This window comes from Triturus cristatus, chromosome 9 (assembly GCF_964204655.1).
Source record: "Triturus cristatus chromosome 9, aTriCri1.1, whole genome shotgun sequence".
NCBI classification, from domain to species: Eukaryota; Metazoa; Chordata; class Amphibia; order Caudata; family Salamandridae; genus Triturus; species Triturus cristatus.
In genome coordinates this window covers 1,021,618,598-1,021,643,637 of record NC_140592.1, presented here as the reverse complement: position 1 = coordinate 1,021,643,637, position 25,040 = coordinate 1,021,618,598, and the positions used below count along the sequence as shown (strand labels likewise).

At 46.7% G+C, this 25,040-nt stretch overlaps 1 long non-coding RNA gene across 1 annotated transcript in view; it reads right to left on the bottom strand.

Annotated features, from left to right (window-relative positions):
• Nucleotides 1-2,317: 2,317 nt before the first annotated feature.
• The window catches only part of LOC146799249 (uncharacterized), a 61,642-nt gene continuing 38,919 nt past the window's right edge, over nucleotides 2,318-25,040 (bottom strand). The window contains exon 3 of the long non-coding RNA XR_014969251.1: nucleotides 2,318-2,341. This is a non-coding gene — a long non-coding RNA (uncharacterized LOC146799249). The remainder of the gene's footprint in view (nucleotides 2,342-25,040) is intronic.

Here is a 25,040-nt window from a genome sequence, read left to right as displayed (position 1 = left end):
ATCTCATTCCAAAAACCTTTCGCTCCAGTTTCTCCATCCACTCTTGCTAGATGGGTTACATGGATCATGGAGGAGGAGGCAAGGATATTTCTTTATTTGGAGCCCATTCGTTTGGAGGAGTATTGCTTCTAAAGCCTTTACTTTAGATGGAGGGTTAGAAGACATCCTTAAAACAGCAGATTGGTCTGGAGACTCAACTCTTAAAACTTTTTATTTCAAACAAAACTATAACATCTCTTGTAATGTCATTGCAGTTTTAAACTGGTCATAATCGAGACTTCGGTCTTGTAAAAGAATCCAAACCTTCCGTCAAGTTAGTGGGGGAGATTTTCATTATCATATCTATCATAAGATAACACAAGCTTGATTTTTCAACAGTACATGTTTGCCTCTGCTGTCTGAAAACGATCTGAAACTTAACAGTGAAAAATATGAGATTATTTTTTCTGGAAAGCAGTCTCTGGCCTGGTTCCCCTGTTGATGCTCACTCCATCAAAGGTATCCTATACATTCAATCATTGACCCGGTAGCTGTACTGGTATTACTCACAAACACAATTGAAGCTTGACCCTAACCATCTAACAAGACCTTATTGTTGTTTGATAGACCCTCACATACCCTATTGGTGTCATGCTTCATCATCGGGTCTCATCCTGGTCCCTAAAAACCAGGATGGGCTTGACATTATTCGAGGGAGCACGTGGGATATTAATACCTTGGAACACTAAGGTATCCCTTTATTCATGGTGTTCCTGGTATGAATAAAATTATATTACAAGGGGGCGCCTACAGAGATAATGATCCTACACCTGTGTATAAGTCAACATGTTTCAGCCATAAAACCTGATGGCCATGGGGCCCAGGGCTTTAGTCAGGACTAGGTTACTTTGCCCCGGAACACTTTGTGGGTGACCAGACCAGAATCTTCTTTGGATTCTCTTTAAAATCTTTCTGTTCCTCTGTATTCACGCTCAAAAAACGGTTGTTGAAACCATTACCTACTAGTAAACTTCATTATCCTGAATCAGAATCCTCCTCGTCCCAGTCATTACTGCGTAAGGCGGCCCTGTCCTCCAGACAGACAGATCACCAGGCTAGTCTTTTCACTATGTTTATGCTCTTTGTGGACAACACAAAAGGGCCCCTTCCTCCCACCTATTCCTGTAAATAAGAAAAATATATCATTGACGGTGCACATTTAGGGGAGGTATGATGACTGGAGCAAGGAGGACTCTGATTCGGGGTAATGAAGTTAACTGGTAAATAAAGGTTTCGTTACCCCCTCATTTGTGCTTTTTGTCCCAGCCATTACTGTGTGAGAAAGTCCCAAGCACAGCATTAATTATACACTTTGGATCGACTATCTGACATTATCATGATTTATTGAGAACAAAAATTAATTCTCTGCTGACTTTACAACAGCTGACCCAAAGCTGTCTGTTAAAGCCTCAGTGAGATCTAGCCTGTAATGCGCAAGAACAGCATAAAGAGAAGACCAGGTGGCAGCCCTACAGAACTCCTGTAGGGAAATCCCACTAGCTTCCGCTCAGAATGCTGAAGCTGCTGTTATGGAGGTCCCTGAATATTATTTAAAGGAATCTCCCTCACTGCTTTATAAGCTTGAGAAATTGTTTGGCGCATCCATCTGCTCAGAGTAGACGAGGAGACCATTGTTCGTTTTCACGGAACGATACTAGACAAACAACAAATGAAACTCTCCCCTAACTGAAAGACTGAATGTACTATGCCCTGCATCACACGGAACTTTAAATTAATTTTCGGGACAGTTTTCCATTCTGGCTTTAACTCTGTGGGAAACAATTTAAGTAATGGTACGAGGTCCCCAGTGCCTCTAATGCTCCCTATGTCTTGCAGACACAATGGCAACAGGAAAGTTCACCTTTGCAGATCAGATAGCCACACCAATTTTGGATTTTTTAATGGTTCAAAAGGATCCCTTTGTAATCATTTTAGGCCAGTTGATAAATTGGTACAGGAAGGACTACTTTTCTTAACCTAAAACGTTTTAACAACCTCAAAGGCGCTACTTCAGCTAGATCTCCAGACAGATGTCTAATAGCCCTTACCGCAGCCCACTTGGTGGCAAGACGAGACAGGACTAATCCTTCAAGGAAACCACCCCTTCAGAATTCTAGCATCGGGATTGGGTCCTCCAAAATAGGATCCATGTTTCTGATTAGACACTGATTTTTCAATGACCCACTGCTTTTTGAAAGAGTAGATGGCTTCCGTGATGATTGTATTACCAGGTCCACCTGTTTTGAACAGCCCAGCTTATTCAAATTCTTCCTCTCAAGTTCCCGACAGTTAGCCCCAGGTGCTGCAATTAAACCAGAGGAAGAGTTAGAAACTGAAGTGGAGATGGACTGAGTGGAAAATGGAAAACATCTCCCTTGGACAGGTCAAATAACATAGGAAACCATGCACGTTGAGGCCAATGAGGTATTACCCAAATCACTGTCGGACTCTCCCCCCAAATCTTCTGTTGCACCTTCAGGAGGGGATGGTCTTGAGGCCAAGGAACCGACAAGGTATAAACTGACAGTGCCTCTGAAGATTTCAGTTCGGTTCAAAATATGGGTAGCATGGCAGTGTCCGGAGAGGCGAACAGGTCTATCCGTAACAGGTGCATACTTGGTTGAATTGAAGGCAAGCAAGATGAAACATGATTGAAGGAGGAAAATTGGGACTTATATCTACCATTTGGAAGTTTAACCTCCCCCGCATAAAAATCGTTCAGTGCCACCAAACGAGTCCCTGTCCAGGTGAAGATGTGAGACTCCAGAAGATGTACATCTTTGTTCATCTTCCACCCCCTTGATTCATAAAAGACCATATTACCTGACTGTCTTGCCAACCATATGTTTCCTATCCAACTGAAGGTGAAAAAACTGAATTGCCTTTCCAACAGCTGTGGATTCCCTCCAATTTGATGAGTGGAACTAGTCCTCTTCAACCCAGGGACCCTTCCCCTCCTAATCTTCTATGACTGCAACACACCCCTAGATACTGGCATCCTTTGTGAGATGGTCTGGGCAGGGGTACTGAAAGGTAATCCCACTTCACTAGATTGTCTTCGTTCAACCACCAATTTAACCCCTGAGCAACCTAGCGGTTAACATAGATTTCCTAATTAGTGGAAGTTAAAGATCAGTGGTCCAAGAAATGGTCCACCAATGTCTTGTGGTGAAATTAGAACCAGGGAACAACATCTGCCATGGATGACATCAATCCCTGGACTTACAACTAATACATGGCGGATGTCTGGGGCTGCAATGGAAGTGTTTGACGATTAGACTGGAGAGACACGATTCTCTTCTGTGGCAGGAGGCATGCCTTGTCTATGTGTTGAATAACATTCCAATCAATAGTCTCTCTTGGGCTGGAATTAGTTGACACTTCTGCATATTCAGGATGAAAACCAACTGCTGTTGTTTTCACCCTTCGTGTGCTTTAGAAAAGGAGGATCAAACTTCAGTGGGGTAACCCTGTATTCAAAAACCAAAGGAAATGATGGACGGAGTGTTGAACATTGCAAGCACTCACCCCCAGTCAACTGATCTGGGTTTAATCCATCACCGTTCTTTAGCCCACTCTGCCACCCCAGTTCAGACATGGCCATAAGCAAATCAGTCTGACCCTGTGCCTCATGGGAACAGTCCAGCTCGAACTGCCAAGCCATGTCTTCCCTGGACTGGAAACAAGCTTCCTAGGACCGGTTTCTGCCATTTCAGCCGCCTTCAGCCAGGCTTGCTTGAATCCAGTGGCAAAGTGAGCAAGGGACTCACGTCTGAGCATACCCTGCCAACTTATGGCGAACAAAGCAAGAACCAAAGGAAATGATGGATGGAGTGTTGAACATTGCAAGCACTCACCCCCAGTCAACTGATCTGGGTTTAATCCATCACCGTTCTTGCTTTGCTTTGTTCGCCATAAGTTGGCAGGGTATGCTCAGACGTGAGTCCCTTGCTCACTTTGCCACTGGATTCAAGCAAGCCTGGCTGAAGGCGGCTGAAATGCCAGAAACCGGTCCTAGGAAGCTTGTTTCCGGTCCAGGGAAGACATGGCTTGGCAGTTCGAGCTGGACTGTTCCCATGAGGCACAGGGTCAGACTGATTTGCTTATGGCCATGTCTGAACTGGGGTGGCAGAGTGGGCTAAAGAACGGTGATGGATTAAACCCAGATCAGTTGACTGGGGGTGAGTGCTTGCAATGTTCAACACTCCGTCCATCATTTCCTTTGGTTTTTGCTTTGTAACCCTGTATTCCTCAGCACCTGGATATTGTTTGGTATATATAACAAATGGTTCTGCTGGAGCAAATGTAAACCTAAAGTTGAGAGTAACTGTATCCATAAGGCATCAATCTGTTTAGAAAACAAAAGTCCATAAACGAAAGAACAACAACAAACATGGTTCTATAAACAATTTGTAATATTTCAAATAATTTTTGCAATACTTCCCATATTTTACTGACGGAGTTGTTTCATTACTGCAGGGGCCTTATTTTTTTTATACATTTGTTGTTTCCCTGTGTATTAAAAAAGTGATTATATGTATATATATATAACACTCTTGTGATTAAGTTCCTGCTGGAGAGAGAGATTGGTCTAGTGGCAGTTTTGACATGCGATAAAGTATCACAGAGGATTAATGTGCATGCTGCACAGAACAGATCTGTATTTTTTTTTGGTCAAAATTCTTTTTATTGAGCATTAAAAACCAAGAATCATAAGGACATCATGGGTACAGTAGGGCGCGCAGGCCCCTGGGTTGCAAAACAGTTCGCTATGTGGGTCTCAGTTTCATACAGCCCTAGGATCATATCACTCCCCCTAGTCTAAGTCAAAGATGCTAGTTTTGAAATAACAAACTCCCCCAGGAGGGTCTTCAGCCAAGCGCCTAACCAAAACGTAACCCCCCCCCGAACCACCACCCCCATCGGTGATGGTGGTGGACAGTGAAATACCGTTAATCAAGAGTGCTGACGCAGGGCAGAGTAGACAAACCAATATGCCCTCCATTCAAATATCTGGGGTGTACTCTGTCACATGTCATCCTTGCGTGGTTTAGACTTGAAAGAGGTGCATAGCCCTTACTGAAGGCGGACATACTGCAGAGGGCAAACCTTGGGATAAGTATGTAACTAGGGGGCCCCACTTATATTCGAAGGCCTTGTAATTGTCTCTAAAGATGTCTGCCAGACATTCCATGGAGAAGATCCTCCATAAGCGGGAATACCACATTGATGTTGCCGGAGTATCTTTCTTTTTCCATGCAGCCGCTATGGTGAGTTTCGCCGCCCCCAGACAGGTCCACATGATCGCCTTTTGTTTGGTGCTCAAGGGCCGGATCTCTAACACCCAGCAGAACCCCCTCTATGCTAGTTGGAATAGGGTAGCCCAGCATATCTTTGACATGGGAGAGGATTTCTTCCTAAAAAGGTCGAATAACCGGACAGTCCCACCAAATGTGGCGAAAATCCCCCTGGAGGCCACATACCCGCCAGCAGAGATCTGAGGTATCAGGGAAGATTCGTCGCAGTTTAGTAGGATATAGATACCAGTCAAGGAGCGTCTTGTAGTGGGCTTCCCTTAATGCCATCGATTTGTTGTGTTTAATGATGTCGCCCCAAACGTGTTTCCATTCCTCCTCAGTGATGTCCCTACCCAAGACCTGCTCCCAGAAGGACATGTAGCGCACTCGGGTATTGTGCAAGGTAGTTAACAACATATCATAAAGTGAGGAGAGGACGCCTCTCGAAGTGCCTGCCTTATGTATGACCAGTCGCTCCGCGGCGGTGAGCTCTCTAGTAGAGCTCTCTAGTAGCCGCCTCTCTAACGTGGGGGAGCATAACCCCCAGTGTTTAAGCTGGAGGTAATGCAAGTGTTCACTGTGGGGAATCAGTAATTCTCTCTTGCAGGTTTCAAATGTTAGAATATCATAAGACATCCTAATTAGATCGTCCCATTACCGAGCGATCGATATGTAGCCAATGTTTATCGGACTCAGGCACAGTCCACTCTGTCACCACCCTCAGCTGCGCGGCCTGGTAATATAATGCGAAGTCCGGTAGGGCCAATCCCCCTTTGCTTCGAGGCCGACGCAGCACATGAAAAGGAAGGCGAGCTCTCCCCCCTGCCACATGAAGTTGGTAAGTAAGGAGCACAAGTGCGGCATTAATCCCCGATCAAGAGCAATAGGTAGGGCCTGAAATAAATATAAAAATGTTGGCAGGACCGACATTTTAACAGCGTTGATTCGTCCTAGCCAGGAAATGTAAAGGGGAGACCATCTCTTAAGATCTTGTTGTGTTTGCACCACCAGAGCTGGGTAATTAGCCTTATAGAGATCCAAGATATTGGCCGTAAGATGGACTCCCAAATAGAGTAGCAAGTGTTTGGCCCATTGAAGAGATGTCTGACTCCTCAATCTAATCGCCTCAGCATTGGGAAGTGTAAGGTTAAGTATAGATGATTTGGACAAGTTCACCTTAAAGCCGGCCACCTGTTCAAAATGTTTCAACTCTCCCTGAACCGCCCGGAGCAAGGTGACAGGATCCGTGAGTGTGAGCAGGATGTCGTCAGCAAAGAGAGATGCCTTGTGCTCTATACCGCTGAAACGGATGCCCCGAATCTTGTCATTAGTCTGGAATTTTGCCACAAGGGGTTCAATACTGAGAGCAAATAAGAGGGGGGAGAGAGGACATCCCTGCCGGGTGCCCCTGCTCAGAGCAAAGGGGAGAGAAGGATAGCCATTGACTGTAACCCCAGAGTTTGGGAAGTGGTAATTGGCCTTGACCATGTTAAGGAAGGCGTCTCTAAAGCAGAACTTCCGCATAGTTAAAAAGAGGAATGACCAGTCCACCCTGTCGAAGGCCTTTTCCGCGTCGAGGCCCACCAGGATGGCCGGAATCTTGAATTTAGACACCTTCTCGATCAAATGAAGGGTGCGCCTGATATTATCGTGTGTTTGTCTTCCTATTATAAAGCCAGACTGGTCTGGGTGAATCAGGTCCGGCATCAGATTTTCTAATCTAGCTGCTAAAATCGCGGAGTAGAGCTTTACATCAAGATTGAGAAGGGCTATGAGCATATACAAACCACAAAGTTGAGGGTCCTTCCCGGGTTTGGGGATTACTGGTATCACAGCCTCAGCCATAGTAGCAGATACCCGAGCATCTTTCGCTATCTCCTGAAATAGGGTGGTGAGGTGTGGAATGAGCTCGGAGGCATAACATTAAAAAAACTGAGCCATGAGGCCATCGGGTCCAGGGGCTTTGTGCAGCTTAAGCCCAGAAATTGCTTTTCTCACCTCTTCCAAAGTGATAGGAAGGTCTAAGGCTTCGACGGTTGCAGGGGGGACCTGGGGGAGCGTCACGGAGTCAAGATAATGTTGTTGTAGGTTCGTATCAGAGGAGGTACCGTGGTAAAGGTTCCCATAAAATTCCCCAAAAACATTAGCTTTAGTGGAATTGTCGTGGGTGAGTTGGCCGTGTTGGTCTAGTATGCCCCCAATGAATTCACGTTCCCTTTGCACCCTGAGCTGTCTTGCCAAGTGATGACCCACCTTATCGCCTTGGGCAAAGGATGTCTGTCGCAGCCTCAAGAGGGTGAACTCCGCTCAATTAGTGTAAATAGAGCGTAATTTTCCCCTGACTGCAGTAAGTTGTCGCTGCAGCGCACGTGTGGGTGTAGCTTTGTGTGCTCGCTCAACTGTCTCTAGCTCCTGTTCAAGAGAAGTGCGTTCTTTCGCTTTTTGCTTATTTAACGTTGCGTTAAGTTGGATGCATTTCCCCCACAGCACAGCCTTGAAGGCATCCCAATTATTCTGCGGGGAGGTGTCTTGCGGTTTGTTAAGTGTAAAGAAGTCAGTGATGGCAGCCCTAAGCTCCTCCCGCAGTACCTTGTCCCGTGTGAGCGACGTCAGGAAATACCACCTAGACGTACCTGACTTAGGACCGCTCCAGGCCAGGCCAATGGTAATTAGGCTGTGGTCAGAGATTGAGATTGGTAAAATCTGCGCCGCCTGAAGCGGCCCTAGCAGGGCTTGGCTTATGAATATGTAGTCTATCCTGGAGTACGTCTGGTGAACATGAGAATAGTATGTGTAGTCTTTGGTGGTAGCGTGAAGGGATCGCCAGGCATCGCATAAGCCAAGTGTCTGCATTTTGTGTTTAAGACATTTAGAAAATGTGCCGGTAGACGTCCGGTTTGAGTGGGAGATGTCCAATGATTCATGCCAAGTCAGATTAAAGTCCCCCTAGAATTATTATGGGGCCTTCTGCAAATCCACCCAATAAGTCAAGAGCCTTAGAGAGGAATGTGGACTGACCCGAGTTGGGGGCGTATAGAGAAACGAACGTGCAGAGTGTGCCCTTCAGCCTCCCCTTGACTATTAGTAATCTCCCTTCCCGATCTGATTTGGTGGCCTCAGATTGAAATTTAGTGGTGCTATGAAAGAGTAGCGCCACTCCATTATGTTTGGTGCTAGCTGAGGATTTATATATTAAGGGGTACGCTTTGTGTCGCAGCCTGGTGTCCTCAGATTTTTCAAGGTGTGTCTCTTGGAGGGCTACCACGTCAAATTTGTGGTCTGTGAGGTACTTCCAAATTTTCTGACGTTTCTGGGGGCAGTTCAACCCCTTAACATTCCAAGATGCGACTGAAACCATTATTGTAGTAGACCCTACTCACTCCCCATGTGGACCACCTCTCTCCCAGATATGTAGACATGGTTGTCTCCAACAAAGTGGGACCCACCCTGCCAGCAAACGTAAGGATCACATCTCCTCTCCACCCCACCAGTAAACTTCAAGAAAATCAATTAAACAAACCTTAGTTCCCCTAGGACACCACCGGGACCCCCCGCCCCACCCAACAAAAACCATTCCCAACATCCCCCCAAACTGGGAGCCAAACGACCAACGGGTCTATGGCTCAAGATTCGTCCAAAAACAAGAAAAATAGTGGGTAGCATGGGCTAGGCCCGAACCCCCCGGTTGCCTGTCACTAATGTTTAGAGAGCCAGTCCGTAGCGAGAAAAATAAAAACCTCAGTGTCCATAGTAATCAAACTTAGTGTCAAGAGTACCAGCCGTGCAGAACTTGTGTGTCGGGTTCTCTTCTTTGCTGCGCAACACCCCCTCTTGGGATGAGGACTAGGTCGGAAGCCTCGTAGATCAGGGGGGTCACAAAGGTCCGTTGTCTGTGGAAGTACCGTTTGGGGATTTTCAGGGTTTTGTGATTGTATGCCAGGATTTGATGCCCCTTCTAGGCCGGCCCGACTCCGCAGAAGAGCTTGACGTTGTTGCCTCATCCAGGAGGGGGAGGCCCAGGATGCGAAGACCATCGAAGAGATCAGTGACAAGATGCGCCTTGTTGTGATACTCCAACGAGAGGCCGAAAGGAAATGTCCAGCGATAGCGGATGTCCTCGTCCCGCAGTTTGAGGGTGATTGGTCGCAACGCTTGACATCTTGCCAAGGTGGAGGGGGCCAGGTCCTGATAGAGGGAACAACGGAAACCTTGGAAAGTCACGTCCTTCTTTTTCCTTGCCGCGGTCAGTATGGCCTCCTTTGTTGTAAAAGAGTGGAGTTTGACAAGGATGTCATGTGGTCTTCTACGGTCTCTGGATTGCAGAGTCCCCAAGCGGTGGACCCGGTCCAGTTTCAGTTTCAGTTGTTGAGGGGCCAGAAGCTCTGCAAAGAGGCCCATCACGAATGCCTCCAAATCAGGCTTCTCTGCTCCCTCCTCCAAGTCCCGGATCCGTATGTTCTCCTGCCGGGTCCTGTTTTCCAGGTCTTCTGCTTTCAGGGTGATCTGTTGAAGCTGGGCCTGGAAAGTTTTTTATGCGAGGCCTGCATCTTGTCGACGCACGTCGTAAAGTCTTGGGCTTGCTCCTCTACTTCTAGGACCCTGGTACCAATGGCGTCCATATCGTGGCGTAGAGCCGACATTTGTTCCGTGAGGTCAGCTTTTAGTTGGTCCATGGAGGACCGCAAGTCCTGTTTGATTTCTTGACACAATTCTGCCTTGAAGTCCCGTAGAGTAGCCACCAGATCCTCTTTTGTAAGGGACATGTTTAGCAAGCGGACAGACTCTGGTGGAGAAATAGCCTTGTCCGATGCTGTTAAATAGCGAGAAACTTTGTTTGCGGTTTTCTTAGGAGGCATAAGGACAATGCCCAGCACGGTGAGCGGTCCGACAATGCAGGCTCAGGACAGTTCAAATTTTTAGATGTCCAGGAGGGAATGTCAGGCGCGCAAACTCCCCACTGGTTAATGGCAACCCTCTGTCGAATGGTGGGGTCAGGGCGCCGACCTGACCAAAGCGATCCGCGTAGGCCGCTTTCCCTCCGACAGCGAATGCAGCTGCAGGGGGTACGTTGCTCCGCAACCGCTCCGGTGCATGGAGCAGACGCTGATCAGGTCCCAGCCACATCCACCAGTCTAGCAGGATCGCAGGACGCGGTAAGTGGCACCAGTGACCCTCCACAGGTCCGCAGGGTGAGGGGGATCTTAAGGCAATCCGCGGCGAAGTGGGAGTCCCTGACTTCGGTTGGGCAGGAAGGTCTACAGGGCATTTGGGCCATTCCGCTACGCCATTTTGAGTGCGGCCGCGGAGCTCCGTCGCCTCGGGATCGGGGCCAAATATTCAGCACTGCCCACTCACCCCCGCATTTGCTAAGGTCCTGGCGATTCCCTGGACAGAGCAGGTTAGGAGCAAAGAAGAGAGAGCTCTATGTGTGCCATAGAAGGATATGTGGCAGTCGTCAGGGTCCGGAGCGGAAGCGGTTCACGTCCGCTCAGCCATCTTACTTGGCCACGCCCCAAGATCTGTATTTTAATGTGAATAGCTGAGTGGATTAGTAAAGCCAGTTGTTACTAGCACTTTAAACCAAATGGAATGTGTTGGAAATGGCCCTTTTTGCAGGGTTATCCCCAAACTTTTTTTGCTTCTTCCTCCTTTGTTTTTCCTGACCTGTGGTCGTTGGTTATAGGACTCTGCGCACATTACCACTTTACCACTGCTAATCAGTGCTAAAGTGCATATGCTCTCTCTGTAAATTGTTATTGTGATTGGGTATCCATGATTGGCATATTTGTTTTACCAGTAGGTCCCTAGTAAAGTGCACTATATGTGCCAGGGCTGGTAATTCAAATGCTACTAGTGGGCTTGCAGCACCGATTGTGCCACCCACATAAGTAGCCCTGAAAAGAGGTCTCAAGCCTGCCACTGCAGTGCTTGAGCGCAGTTTGTTAACTGCCACGTTGACCTGGCCAGTGTACCCACTTGCCAGGCCTGACCCTTCCCTTCTTTTACACATTGGACACCTCATGGTAGGCCCATGGTACCCCCCTGGGCAGGGTGCAGTGTATGTGGAAGGTAGGACATGTACTAGTGTGGGTAACATGTCCTGATAGTGAAATACTGCCAGTTTCGACTATTGAAAGGCCATCTTGCCCATAGGACAGAATGGGGAATGCTGTGTAACATGTTTATCTGCATATCTTCCCATAGGAGCAAGATAGAAAATTGGAGTCTTGTGTCCCTGAACTCAGAATTTAATAACACATCTTTTAGGAAGGATGGTTTTTAAATTCTGTGTTTGAAAATAGCACTTTTAGAAAGTGGCTATTTTCTTGTTCAACCTTTCTGTGTGCCTCTGCCTGTTTGTAGATTGACTGTCTGGTTTGAAAGTGACAGGGGCTGGGGTGGCTCCAGGAGGCTGGGTAGGTCAGCACTATGCTGAATAGACCTATCTGCATTTGGAGTGGTGGGAGGAGTAGCACCTGGGCCTGAATAGGGCTGTGCCTGCCTTCCACAATGCTGGCTCCACCTCCTGCGGTGTGTCTGATGACTGTGGCCCACACTAACAAAGGAAGAAGTTGTGCACTGGCAGAGTGCACCCAGAACTGGTTTGGACTGGGTCCAGGACCCCTCACACATAGAGAACAAAGACTTTTGGGGTTTAAATATGAGAGCTGACACCCCTGAAAGTTAGACTACTTTAGAATCAAGGAGGAACCTTTTCTGAGGAGAAAAGCTGAAGAGCTGAAGGAGAAGTACTGCCCTTGCTGTGTGTCTGGAGTTGGCCTGCAGGTGCCATTTCTGCCAAAGAAAGGAGAAGAACTTTGCTGTGTCCCCTGCTTGAAAAAAGGACTTTGCTGTGTGCTGTGTCCTGAAAAGAAAGTCTCCAAGGGTCTTGCGGAAACACAGGGATATAAAAGTTTCGAAGACTACTTCGTGATCAAGAGGAATCCCTACCAAAGAAGATCAACTGAAGAGACTGAGGAGAAGTACTGCCCTTGCTGTGTGTCTGGGGTTGGCCTGCAGTTTGCTGTTTCTACTTAGGAGAGGACCAAGGGATGTTGTTGTGTGCTGTGTCCCCTGCTTGAAGAAGGACTTTGTTGTGTGCTGTGTCCATCTGCAGAAAAGTCTCCAAGTGCCTGAGAAGAGCTGGCCTCCTGTTTCTGAAGTCCCAGGCAGAAAAGGACTTCACTCCCAACTTCCCTGAACTTCCTTGCTGGGAGTTCCAGTCTGCCAGGAGGACCTGTAACTGTGTGTGAAGCCTTTTTGCTGTCGGGAGCTGGAAGCGCGACGCAACGAGAGAGAAGCGTGACGCTGCCGCAGCAGTCGCCGTCGCATCTCCGGAGAAGCGTGCCGCCGCAACAGAGGGTGCGGTTGCATCACCGGAGAAGTGTATTGCAGGGCTGTCGCATCGCTGAGGAACTGCTCTGCCGCATCACCAGGGAAGCGTGTCGCAGGGCCTGTCGTGGTTCAGAAAACCACCAAGTGCGCCGCACGGCCGTCGGGTATGCATGCATCGTCTCCACTTTGTCGCATCGCAGCAAAGATGCCATTTTGTCGCATCGCACCGGATCGTCGCTACGCATCGAGGCGCCATCTTGTCGCATCGGAACCGGAGCGCAGGAAGAATCGACGCATCGCCTTCTCTGCGCCCCTTTTGTTTGTTTTGCGTTACGCATCCCAGGTACTTTGAGACTAAAGTGTTGCATTTATCATCTACAAGTTTATTTTTGCAACAACCTCTCTTAAAGACAGTCTACTGAGTATCTGTATTTTGGATTTTTGTAGTTTTGCTCTTGTTTAGTTTAGATAAAGATATTTTATTTTTCTAAACTGGTGTGGTGTCCATTTGTGGTGTTTTCACTGTGTTACTGTGAGCGTTGGTACAAATACTTGTTGGGGTGGGGGGCTTTTTTGCTCTCCTTTGGGAACAGGTAGCTACAGACTCCCCACATCCCCAGCTCCTCCTATTATCTTCCAGTCTTTCATTAATAGGGTCTTTCACGTTCTTCTCTGTGACAGGTGAGTGTGCACTGTATGTGTGGTGCAAGGTGAGTGGGCAGCTGTGTAATACAAACACATATAAATATATAAATCATGTCAGATCAAACAGCTCACTAAACGGAGGACGTTCATTTGGCGCTACAAAGAGATATGTGGTGCTGGTCTGCATCACTTTGAAATTAGAGGGTTAGAGCTGTGTGTTCACAATGTCACAGTTTGGCCTAGAGCTGTCTGGGGTGTGCTGTGTGCCTTGTTTCTGGTTGTGTATATTGTCCAGAAGCCTTGTACCAGCAGAGCTGGGCATTAATTACATAAGAGCAGTGGCATACAGGTGGGTAACACATGACCTGGTGACCCTGGAGGCATGAGTGGTGGGACATTGAGACACACCCACACATGCTAACAGTGACGCCACCTGCATCATGTCACAGGGGCCTTTCAGGATGTGCTGTATATAGAAATGCACTTCCTGGTAACAAGATGATGGGTCGGAAACATGACTGCCAGGGATAAGTTGTTCCTGGAGTCGGGGGTGAGGCAGCTGGGCATGTGTGCATGTGTACGTGTGTGCTTGAGCCTATGTGCCTGACAGTGTGTCTGTGTGTTGTGCCCTTGTGCGTGCCTGTCCGTTTTCACGTGCATTTCTTCTGGGAAGGTCTGTGTGTCTCAGTCAGTCTTTGTTAGAAAATGGTTGTATTGACATCTGTTTGTTGAAGTGTTTGTGTGAATCTGTGGGTGCATGTGTGTTTGTTACTGTTTCCGTGTCAATGGATGCCTGTGGGTGTTTATCATCTTCTGTGGGAATGTCTTTGCAAAACGACATGTATGTTCGTGTGTGTGTGCTCGCATGTGCCTGCGTTTATGTGAGTGCGTGCTATTGTGTGCGCGTGTCTATATGCGTGCGAGTGTCTTTCTCTGTATGTGTCTGTGCGCGCGTTTGCACCGTTGTGTGCGTGTCCGTGCGTTTGTGTGGGTTTACCTAAAAAACGGTTTCCTATCTCAATGTGCGGTTTATTTAAAAATGGTCCAGAATCAATTGGCTGCAGTGAACCCCGAGGCTTTCACATTTAGAGGAGAAAGGCTGACTCACTGGGCGTATATTTTACACAGTATTTGAAGGCCAGTTCAGTTTGCATAAACGCAGCGTGTTATGTAATTTTACAACCCTATATTTAAAAATCCCAGATACTTGCCAGAGCAAACACACAAACCGGACCTCACATCATGTATGCATCTTGTGTGTAATTGTACACATGACAATTCACAGTGATAAATGTAGAAAGATTTGGAAAAACACCACATTTGTGTTCTTGAAAAAGGTAACTAAAAAAAAGTTTCTAATTCAGCACAAAGCTTCAACCGCCGTGGAGCCGAGAAATTCATGGCGTGTGCGCAGAAAATATTACAGCTGGAAACTTTAAAAAAAGGCCGGGCCGAGATGAAAAGCGCATTGTCCTGAGTTGTGATGTTGCAGCGTTGCTTTGTTTTTGACTATAAATCGCAGGTAGTGGCTTGCTGTGCACACGGTACACACTAGAACAAGTGTTCCCCTGGAGTGTGTCTACGAGTTTGAACCGTTTTAGACATTCGCGTACTTTCGATTTTATCCTAATAACAGGGCGCTCATTTCAACGACCCCTCGGGTAAAAGACGGAGACGTTCCTCTTATGGTTCTTGCCCGTGCCCTACATTTCCGCAGGTAGTGTCTCAACCCACAGGGTCCTTCCACCCAGCTTATTCCCCAGACATTCATGGCTACCCCTCGCTTATATTCTCTGCCCCTGGGCACTCCCGTGTCCTTGGTGGCCTGTTTTAGAGGGCAGGGAAAGTTGGATTGGGATATGCGAGTACACGCAGCGTGGGCAGGTTGTGCGGAGTCCATACTGTACAAGCCACCATCACCATCACTACAGATCCCACCCGCATCCCGCCCTGTCTGGGACATAAATGCAGAGTAGGTGCGTTCACAACAAGCTCTCAGCTTTGGCAAAGGCAGCCGCTTGTTTATAATTGCCTCGCGCTTTCACTTTAAGTGAAAGCGCTATGCAATTATAATGCAAAAATAAACACGCGGCTGCCTTTGGCAAAGCCGAGTGATAACAAAAAAAGTGCGTAGCGGCTATTTAGGAGCCACTGTGTCCCGCCGCTAGTAAAAGATGCAATCCTGGTGGGCGGGGCCAAAAGGAGACAGGGTGGTAACCAGGAGGGACTAAAAACCCTCCTGGACAATCAGAACACCCGGTTTTGCATAATTGGTAACGCAAAACGACGCGCACCAATGCAAAACACGGGCGGAGCTGGGACACGGCTTCTGGAATCGTATCGATTCCAAGAAGCCCTCGTAGGACGAGCAGCGCATGCACTGCTTACGTCACAAGACCTAAAAAGGGAATAAATCGGATGCTAAACATTATCGCCCCGTATCTCTTTTAGACTCATCGGTTATAGTAATGAGTACAATTTTATTAGCTAGACTGGAAGAGTGCGTTGTTGAGAATGAGATTTTATCACTGGCACAATATGGGTTTAGACACGGGCTAGGAACGATAGAGCAATGTGTCAACTTGGAACTTTTAATAGGTAAATACACGTGTGCAAAGAAGGGGAGCTTGTTTTTATGTTTCGCTGATCTCAGTAGTGCGTTTGATCTCGCTGATCACGCAATACTTTGGCCAGTTTGTTAAATCTCAGGGCCCCAGAACCTATTATTTATTTCCTCGCAAGGCTGTATGAAAGATTATCTTCTAGAGTCCGGTATGGCCAGTATGGTGAGTGCACCTCTAGCTTTAAGGTGAAACGAGGTATCCGGCAAGGCTGCGTTTTATCCCCATTACTTTTTACCTTATTTATAAATGAGGTTGATACAGTGCTTAAGTCAGTGCAGGCAGATGCACCCCAAGCCGCAGGCCATGCTATACCAGTTCTGCTTTATGCAGACAATGCCCTGCTCTTGTCTAGAACCCCAGTTGGTTTACAGCAGCTAATTGACAAGTTTGGAACTTTTATTGCCAGCAGGAAACTATTAAATAATAAGGCAAAAACTTTTACTTTGATGTGCGGGCCAAAGCCTAAAAACATTTTTTGGGAAGATACTACAAAAGTGGAAGCAGTCGACAATTTCTGCTATTTAGGAATAATATTTTCAGGCAAAGGCAATTGGTCCCAGGAAATAACCAATGTCCGCTCTAAAATGCTATAGAACACACACAGGGTTTTTCGTTTTGCATCTAAATTAGGAGATCGCCGTATCAAGGACATGATAGACATCTACAAAGCTAGATGCGTGTCTGTTGCCTTTTACGGTGCTGGTGTGTTATGTTATGTTATTTTTATTTGTACCGCGCACAGCTGCCCCAGCAAAGGGGCGTCCTGGCGCTTTGAGAAGGTGAACACAACACAGCACTAAAAGCGGACAAAAGGAGACGAGACACAACAGATAAGCTAAACAAATAAAAAGGTCTTGATAGCCCGTCTAAACTGAAGGAGCTCATCGATGGCCCGGATTTGTGGAGGAAGAGAATTCCACCAACTCGCTGCCAGGACTCGAAAGGAGCGGCCACCAATTCTGCTCAACCTAAAACGCGGGACCAATGCTAAGTTCTGGCCTAGCGATCTAAGAGTGCGAGAGGGGACATAGGGGATCAGCAATTTCTCCAAGATTTGTGGGGGAGTACCCTTTAGGATTTTAAATGCAAAGCAGAGAACCTTAAATCTAATCCTCTGCTGCACAGGGAGCCAGTGGAGAGAGCGCAGAGTATTGGACACCGAGCATCGCCTAGGCAGACCTGTCACCAGTCGGGCCGCAGCGTTTTGAACCCGCTGGAGCCGCAGAGATTCTGACTGGTTTATCCCCGCCAGTAGGGAGCTGGCATAGTCCAGCCTGGACAGCACTGATGCTTGGACCACCAGCTGTGTGGGGGCATAACAATAGCCAGCAGTTGCAAATTGAGGAAAATTATTTTTGAAACGCCTCCTATGTCTGCCACAGTGCGCGTCATTAGAGATAGCACACCAAGAAGTAGGCCTAAGATATCTATCGGACTTGATAGCCCTGCGACCCCATATGCTTTTATTTGGGCAAAGCTTGAGACTAAATTTACCCAAACAATAGTTATGGATTGCCTGCTTTTAGACAACAGCCTATCTGAAGTAAATATATTTCAGATGTCACCCATGCCTTGTTCAAGGTTAAGATCATGGATAAACCAGCACTCCTGATAGACATGCCTAAGCAAGAGCTAAAGGATACATTTTTGGCCTATAGAGATGAGATCCGAATGTGAACAACGTATATGTTTTATGAAACCATTACAAATAGGGGCGGCTTTCAACGCTACCTATCTTTAATTACGAAACCTACCCATCGCTTTGTTTTAACAAGGCTGCATTTTGGAATCGTGCATCACTTAGTGGCCTTTCCTGAAATGAAAAAACGCCCTCTAACCCCATGCCAATGTGAAGCCCATTCTAAACAAAGCACTTTGCACTTTCTCCTTATCTGTGATTTTTATCTATGTTTTAGATGTATTTATTTAAAACCACTGTTTAAGAAATATAATGTGAGAACTACCAAAGCTGCTATGATTTTTTTATCTTCGTTAAATGATCCCGGGATATGTTTCTATCTTGCTACATTGATTTTAAAATCAATTCATGCTAGGAAAAGTATTATAATTCCTAACTAACTTTATTGAATCAATATGAATGTTATGCAGTGAATCGTTACGTGAATGTATTTTATGCTGTTCGTGAATTTCGTGTGTAATTTTGCTTTTAGGGTTGTTCTCAAACCGAATAAAGCTTACCGAAACGAAACAAAATGACTAAAACACAGTGTATGCATGACGAGGTAAAGCCAAAAAGTAGCCCAGCCAGATCCAACTTCTTGGCGGCACGCCTAGCCTCTAACCCCTAGCCAAGGAGTTTGGTGTATGTGCACTTTTGATTCCATCCGGCCTTTAGGGAGTCTGCTGGTTCTTTATTAGTTAATCATTCTGGGGCATATGGTCGGCAAATGCAGACAAGGAGCGTTAGTGTCCGAATTGCTGGGCTCATAGTGGTCTCGGTAGGATTTGTACTGGCTACATGGTAGTTTTGGTGGGATTTGGGCTACCCTCACGATGCCGGTGTCCTCAGCACCTGCTCCAGCAGCAGCCTATCCCGGTTCAGATAGGGGCCAGCCAAGGGTAGGTGCTACACCCAGCAGGATTCCGCACAATCCTCAGTGGGCTCAAGAATGTAAGTATAAAACAGAGGCAGGAGGGAGCGATTACGGTCGGTTGTTTGGGCACCTGCAGGTAGGTTTTGGTAAATTTTGGGTTACCTCAGAAGGAGTCGGTGTCCTCAGCTCTTGCTCAAGTAGCGGCCCATTTTGGCACATAAATAAGCAAGCAGGTGACTCAATAAAAAGAGTTTTGGAAAAAAAAAGCACGCAGGGGACTCAATAAAAAGGGTTTTGGAAAAAAAATAAGCAAGCAGGTGGTAGGACCAGCTACCAGCCTACCCGGAAGGATTCCACAATGTCCCCAAGGGCTCAGGGTGGCAGTATAGGTCAGTGGCAGGAGGGGACGTTGTAATCTATTACACTGGGCACCTTTCGGTAGGATTCAGTGGGTTTTGGGCTACCTCAGAGGGAGCAGAGCTTCAACACCCCTTCCCGGAGCTGAACCGCTCCGGAGTATAGGCAGACCCCCCAGATTATTGCAGCATAGATTTGCAAATTTAGCGGCACAAAAATGGAAATTTAGCGGACAAAAATGGAAAGTTAGCGACATTATTGCGGCACTTTATTTTACTCGCAATCATTCTTTTTCACTCTTAAATCAATAGAAACTGTTTTAGCACAGCATTCCACTTTGAAATAGGTATGTTTAAAATGCCTGCAACTCTACGGAAGCACAGCTCTAATACTAACCTGGTGTGAGGGGGCCCTATTTCTCCCTGGAATGTTTTAGCGCCCATGTACGCACCCATGCCGGGGCAACTCTGCCTCCTGAACCCACGAGGCATGAAACCTCTTCATCAGGCACCATAGGGCGCAGGATGGTAGTTGGGGAAGGTGTACTGCCATGGATTGGTTGAGATCAACTATGCCAGGAAGATGCAGCTGTCATTGGGGCTGTTTACTAACAACTTTTCCTACGTTCTCATTACAGATTTTTCAAATCATGCCTATTACTTTTCAGAAAAACCCAATTAATCAAAACTGAATAAAGTACTGAGTATATAAAACAATACGAAAATGCCCACTTTGTCTTGCTTACATGTTATACCAAGTCTCTAGTGCCACCATCATGAAGTACAATTTAGAAAAAATCTGGATTGAGGTACTATTTCACGTTACAATTTTTTACCTTATGCGACTTGAGTTTTCAGCTTCAGGTATGTTTAGCTGAAAATAGGTATCATGTCTTATAAACATAGTATGTAGTTCATAGTATGTAGTTCAAAGATCAAATGTCTGAAACGTTCAGAGTTTTAAAAAACAGGTTTATTCGTTTTATCGAGACTGGAACTCGGTTGTAACTGGTTTCGCGCACATGCCACCATCCCTCTGCGTTGCATTCTAAAGTGAAAATCCGGCACATGCACCGGTGTTTGCTGCCACGCGCCAGAATGCATCATTCCCTGCTCACATCCATTGTAGATGGCAGGTCCAGTATTTACAACTACACAACATAATATTTGAAGGGGCAGAAACCTGTGGCCTATGTAGGAAGTAAATGGGCCTGTCAAGACACCGTTCAAGTTCAATAGGTAGTCAAGCAGATGGAAAAGATGCAGCAAAAATGTTAAGAGGCTCATTTCTGTATGTCACACCATCATACAGTCCTGCTGTATATCTAGTCAATTGCTCTTTGCATTCTGGGACATGTAGTTTCATATTCCCATTAGACGTGTGCACCTCCAATTAATCGCGTGCAAATTGCTGTTGGCTAAAAACTAGACTAGTCAATGGGGTCACAAATGTCGTGGGGTCTCATAACAGTTTGTGTTGTCCTTTAGGCACCAGTCCTTCCAAACAGCAGGGTTCACCTCCTCTCTTGCAGCCCCTAGTCCCACGCTTCCCCAAATAAAGAGCAGAGTCCAAGAGGGGCCACCTGACTCTACAAGCAGCTCACAATTCATCCTTGCACAGTGAAAACGAAATCGCACATCCAAAAATTGTGCTAACATTCCTTTCATTGTACCTTAGATGGTCTTAATTGGCCCAGGACCAAACACATGCAGGCGAAAAAGGTGTTCTTTGTGCTTAATGTGAGCTTGTGGTAGCAGGTGGGGCCAACTGGCACTCATTTGTGGGGACCGAAACTTCCAATATCAGACAACACTGAACAAGAGATGGAAAGGCATTAAAAAGTGGAAAGAAGAGTGAAGAGAAAGTTGGAAAAACATTAAAAAATAAAAAAGGGAGAAAGCAGTATGAAAAAGAAATTGCAAGAGAGAGATAAGGGGCATGGAGTGTATCATTGTGGATGAAAGAGGCATGAGGTGGAATCTAGACTACACAGACGGGGTGCTCGTAACTCTGACATTTGACATTGGGCTTATAAGAAAAACGTTGGGCCCTGCACTTAATCCATAACAAATTAAGTAAGCACTGCTGGTTCTGGAAGTGATCATTACTCATTTTATCAACCGCTGCAGGATTAGTGGATATGGTCAGGGCTGTCTTTAGGGTGATGCAACTGGTGCAGGCTCACTTGGGCAGAGGGGGCTGTGTTTAAAAATAATTTATGGGTTTAAAGCACTTGCTGAGGGTGCCTTGCACGTCCAGTAGTCAGCACGTGCTTCAGACCTCCTTGCCAGTCCAGCAGCACTGTTGGAGGGTAGCTCTGCACCTTCACCTAATTGTCAACATCTGCATTGATGACAGTCTGCCACATATTGCTGATATGGTATAGCACAGTGTCACATCCTATGCAAAGAGTAAATGTCACATAACTTCTAGTGGATCGTAAATGACAGGCACACGCAGCTGCAAACTAAGCTGAACTAGCATGAAGTATATATTAGAAATGAAAATTAAGTTTATAAAGAGGAAACAGGGGAATGAGCAGGGCAGGCATCTAATAACCGAAAGGCTCATAGGTTAAAGAGATGAGTTCTAAGGGCTTTGCAAAAGGAAAGAAAGCCTGACTTTTATTTTTTTTAATTAGCTCAAGCTCAAATGGCATCCTCAGTCATGCTAAACAAAATGAAACACTGTAAAGATGATCGACTTTAAATTTCAGACGACCGCAACTGTTCCTTTAATATACTATCTTCTACGCTACGCTTACTCCAGATATATTTTTAACTTCCCCTTCGGTCACATTGCCCATGCTGCTTAAGGCCGAGATTATAAAAGTCACGGCTGTACACCCCCTTTCCGGGAGCCCTAGCTCGGCGTTCAAAAAGAAAAAACAGTCAATAAAAACGAGTCCAACTATGCTCAGCAGGCGCGCACAAGCCTGTGAAACTGTACCCCTCCAACCACACTCACACTAACCTTACCATTTCCTTGAAGGCAGAGAACACATGTAAAAGTTAGCAATGGACTTGAGCCCATTAGGAAGCAGCTATTTTACTGCTGCACAGCGGCACGCAGTGACGTGTGCACGCGTGCAACCAATAAGATGCAAATCATGTTTTCCTTTCTTCTGTGAGACCCTTTTTTGCGGCCACAATGGCAAATATCGCGGCCATTGCGCTAATCAGCCGATTTCGCAATTTTTTCGTGAGTCGCGAAATCGTGAAATGCTGGAGGGTCTGTATAGGGGGCTCTTTGGGGGAAGGCGCTCCTTCTAGCCTCCCCAGGAGGGCTCACAGAACACCCCAGCCTCAGGCCCCGCACTCCTCACATCATGGGAGTGCGCCCGCATCAGCGCTCGTCCCAAGACCTAGGGAAACACTGGGTGGTAGGGAATTTGTACCAGCTTGGTGATCCCACACAGAAATGTGAGGAAAATTTGACTATTTAGCTACATTTAAGGTTTGTAGGGGATTCTGGGTAAAAAAACGTTAGGGGATCCACGCAAGCCCTAGCTCCGTGGATTCCTCTGGGTGTCTACTTTTCAGAAATATCTAGGTTTGGTAGGTATCCCTAGATGGCCGCTGAACCCAGGACCAAAGATTTCAGGTCCCCTGTTGCAAAAACAGGTTATTTTGTGATACATAATTTTGATGTCTTCAATACATTTTGGGCCCTTCCCTGTCACGGCACCTGACCCACCCACACAAGTGAGGTAGCAATTTTATCGTGAGACCTGGGGGAACGCTGGGTGGTAGGAAATTTGTGCTGGCCCGGTCAATAAATCAATCCGTATTTGTAGCGCCCGCTAATCACATGTGAGGGTATTCACGTGCTAGTTCCAGGCAGCTTGGGGGCTTCAGTTGAAGAGCTTAGTCTTGAGTCCCCTTCTGAATTTCTAGAGGGAGGGAGAGGTCCTCAGGTGGATGGGGAAGGAAGGAGAAGGAATCGGCAGATGTGGGGGGTGTGGGCGAGGGAGAGGAAGGCGGAGCGCAGGAGTCTCGAGGGTCTGTGGAAGCTCAGGGGGTGGTTGAGGTATGCTGGCCCTTGGTTGCGAAGGGCTTTGGAGGCGTGCGCTAGAATGTTGAATTGGCTTATCTTGTGTGCCGAGAGCCAGTGGAGTTTTTTTGGGTGGGGGTCAGAGGAGTCCTTCTGGGGAGGTCGAGGATGAGTCTGGCTGCTGAGTTCTGGATGGTCTGAAGTCTCTTCATGAGGTGTGATGTAATTACGGAGTAAAAGGCATTTCCATAGTCCAAGTGGCTGGTGGCAAGGGCTTGCGTGACGGTACATCTGGAGTAATTTGAAGATCTTACCGACCATACGGAGGGTGAGGAAACAAGCAGAGGAGACTGCATTGATCTGGCTCTTTATGGCGAGTTGGCTGTCCAGGATGAAACCAAGGTACTAGGCTTATTCTGTGCGGGTGGGGGAGGTTTTCTACTCTTGTCTATTTCGCTATATAAATTGGTTTATACTCTTTACTCAGTGAAAAACCATTGTACGGTGCAGCTCAGTTGTTGGCTTTGGGTACCTTGGGTTCTTGGACAGCCTACAAACCCTATATATCCCCGCAAGCAGAAGGGTCTAGCTGACCTAATGGTATATTGCTTTGAAAAAAATCAGCCATTGTGACAAAAAGTTGTCACAAATGCCCATTTTTTCCTACTCATTTTCAATATTTCTTTAGTTCAATAGTTATTTTCCTTGGGAAAACCTTCAGGGGATCTACACATATGATCCCCCTTGCTGAATTAGGAATTTTGTCTACTTTTCAGAAATCTATAGCTGTCCTGGATCACTTATGGGATTTACACTGGTTTCCATGTCAAACTGGAAGTAGGTTGAGAGCACTAGAAATAGGGAAAATAGGCTACCTCTTAGGAATATGCAAAAACTGTGGTACAAAATTAGGTTTTCTGATTAGGTTCTGCATGTTCCTGAAAGCTAAGTAGATGGCGACTTTAGTACAGTAAACCGTTTGTGGATTCCATTTTTAGGGGGAAAAACAGACACTTTTATCTGGAGCACTTTTTCCTTACTTTAAAAAAACCCTCAAATGTTTGCTATATTTTGCCTATTTTCTCGGTACCCTTCAGGGTAATCCACAAACTCTGGGTACCTTTAGAATCCCCAGGATGTTGGGAAATAAGGACGCAAATTTGCCATGGACACCTTATGTGGAAACAAAGTTATGAAGCCCTAAGTCCGAACTACCCCAAATAGTAAAAAAAAAAAAGGGCTCAGCACTGGAGGGGTGGGAGGCAAAAGGCCCAGCAGTTAAGGGGTAAATAGTCAAAATGTTTATGAAGATCCTGGCACATCGTTTAGCAGGGTTATGGCCCATGCTTATTTCATCTTATCAAAGTTGCTTTATTCGACATTGAGAGACCGGAAACAACATCTGGCAGACGGTCAATGCTATTGAGCCGGTCCCAGGATGCTTGGTTGCAGTCCAGACAGGATCTGGCCTAGCAGTTTGGGCTGGACCGTTCCCAATGGCAGCAGGGGCAAGACTAATTTGCATATGGCTGTGTCAAAACTGGAATGGTATGGTGTGCAAAAAAACAATAGATTTAGGACCAGATCTCTGTACCGGGGGTGAATGTTTGGCATTATTTCAGCATTCTATCCATCAAGCATTCTTTGTGCATTTGTCTCCTAAGCGGGAAGGGTATGCCTAGACGTGGGTTCCGTGCTCACCATGCCACTGACGTCAAGCTAGCCTGGCTGATGAGGGGCGATACCCTGAAACCGGTCCTAGAATGCTTGTTTCCATTCCAGGGAGGACCTGGCCTGGCATTTCGGGTTGGACTGTTCCCAGTGGGAGCAGGGTCAAGACTGATTTGCATATGGCTGTGTCAGAACCGGAATGGCATAGGGAGCAAACAAACTATGGATCTAGGCCCAGATCTCTGTACTTGGGGTGAATGTTTGACATTGTTTCAGCATTCTATCCATCAAGCGTTCTTCGTGCATTTGTCACCCTAAGCGGTAAGGGTTTGCCCAGACGTGGGTCCCGTGCTCACCATGCCACTGGAGTCAAGCTAGCCTGGCTGATAAGGGGTGATACCCTGAAACGGGTCCCAGGATGCTTATTTCCAGTCCTGGGAGGACCTGGCCTGGCAGTTCAGGCTGGACTATTCCAAGGGGGATCAAGGTCAAGACTGATTTGCATATGGCTGTGTCAAACCTGG